A 2,333-nucleotide genomic window follows, 5' to 3' on the forward strand; every position below is an offset into this window, starting at 1 on the left:
TTTAGATTGAACTCCCTATGTGTGTAACCGGCCCAGTATCCTGATAACAACCGCAGCAGTGTTTGCAACAAGAGCCAGTGTCTATTGCCAGGGCAAGGAATCGTACGCTCTAGTCCTGCAATAAAGATTTAAACAATTGGCTTGTAATGTAACAGAATAAAGGAACAAATATGTTGCCTAATATATTTTGTTATTCTGACGTCTCTAAAATTGTAGCTGCAATTTATTTAGGAAATTTGACCATTATCTGACGGTACAATGAGCAAATTTAAGTGCAGTGTGTGTAAAACAGGGAGCTCAAACACAACCACACACTTGGGTTTTCACACTTCTACTTAAAATAGGTGTGAGTACTACCATTCATTCAAGCCCACTGCTGTAGAGAACTGGCAAGCAGCACAACTAACACAGTAGGAGAATGGGAAACCAGTGAGGGATGATGTCTTGTTTTATTACATTGATCTAATTTGGCATATTCTTTTATTATACTGTAGCAGTTGTTGAAAAATGGTCCTGAGATTCATATTGGAAACTTACTTTGCTCCTGTAAAAGATGTTAATGTGATTTGTCCTCATAATCATTTGATGTTTTTTGTTACATTTTAAGAAGTTATACAAAGTTTAGATGGATGTTGAAGTCTTAATGCTTCTTTGCAAATGACATCTGTTTGTTTAAGCTACAGGTCGGTCAGTTGCAAGTGGTTTCATGTCACACCTGGTCTGAAAATAGACCATGTGGTGAAAAGCTGTCTCTCTGACTGATGGTTAGCTCATGACTATATTTGTGATGGCATCTTACGATAGACTGCTGACAGAGGTGTAAACAAGCTTTGCTGAAACAAGTTCCCTAGAGCTATTGATGCAAGAACAATTACATGGACTGGCTAACAATATGTTATGATGTGATCTTAACTGAATTCAGAAAGCCAATGCAATCATTTATAGTTATTTCTCTGTGTGTTGGTATATACGAGAGACTGTTAAGGGCTGCCTGAAGTTGCTTTCATTGGAGCTTCATTGACTAGATATATTATTAAGCTGCCCTGAAGAAAAGGTAGAGTTGTATCACATGGTGAAAGCAAATTCTGGTCTTATAAAGACCATTGTATTTACAAAATAAAACAGAACATCTGCTGTGAAGTTTGAAGTTCGTGTTAGCATTTCTTCACATCATAGTATTTGGTCTTTCAATGGTTAAACTGAGTTTTGGTTGATATAAGGCTGTTAATTTTATCCTGGTATGACTTTGTTGTAACAGAGGCTTTGCTGGTGATTCAGAACTATTGAGACAGTTTTGTTCTGCTCGATCATGGAGGTTTGCTATTTTTTGGCAAATAATCAAAAGGTTGGATAGGCTACAAAACAGAGCAAAGAAAATGTACATGTTGAAATAATTCTGTGGAGTGAGCAAACAGTAACTCAGTGCTAGTTTTGTAGTCAAGACCACATTAACCGAGACCAAGACATGACCGAGTTATTTAGGGATCGAGACCAAGTCAAGACCAAGACCATATCAATGAAAAATCATTGTGAGAGTTAACAAAATAAAAGACTTCTGTTTATTTTATTTAAGTTTGCTTTGAATACTATTGACAGCAACAAACAAGGTTTGGTTTTGTCTTGGTTGCCTTTCTTTTGACCCCTTAAATTTTTTTTTTCTCTTATCACAGTAATGACCGGGACACAGAGTGCATCAGTGGTGGTCTCGACCGGTCTTGATATAAAATACGGAGTCCAACCAGTCCGAGACCGAGACAAGACCGAGTAAAAATGCTCTCGATTCCGAGACGAGACCGAGTCCTGAAATAAGTAAATAAGTGGTCTCGAGACCAAGACCGGTCTTGAGTACTACAACACTACTCAGTACTGTTCAAAAACTTAAAGTTTACAGTAAGTTAAGTTGTATTTGCATTTTACATGACATGGACAAAATAGTTGACTTAATGTGCTTACTAACGAGGGGGCAGACTACCTAAAAAACATATAGTGCTGAATCACAATTAAAACCACTTAAGCCTTTTTTTTTTTTTAATACTAAATGTGTTCTAAACAGTAACAGTGACTTTTAAATTGTGCCATTGTAGTCTACACAGGTACACTGTTTGTGTCTGAGCCATTGTGGGACATAAACTGTGGTTTCAAGGGTGAAAGAGAAAGAGCTTCCTCGCAGAAAGCCTTGAAGGCAAACTTCTCCCACAAGAAGCCGGCATTAAAATAATTATATAATAATATTTTTATATTGGTATGCAAATTATATTTTGTAACTATTTCTAAAACAATTTGTGAGATTTGATTATGAATAAGGAAAAAATACCCTTCATTCCTCATGAGTC

The sequence above is a fragment of the Notolabrus celidotus genome, chromosome 2 (genome assembly GCF_009762535.1).
Source record: "Notolabrus celidotus isolate fNotCel1 chromosome 2, fNotCel1.pri, whole genome shotgun sequence".
Lineage (NCBI taxonomy): Eukaryota > Metazoa > Chordata > Actinopteri > Labriformes > Labridae > Notolabrus > Notolabrus celidotus.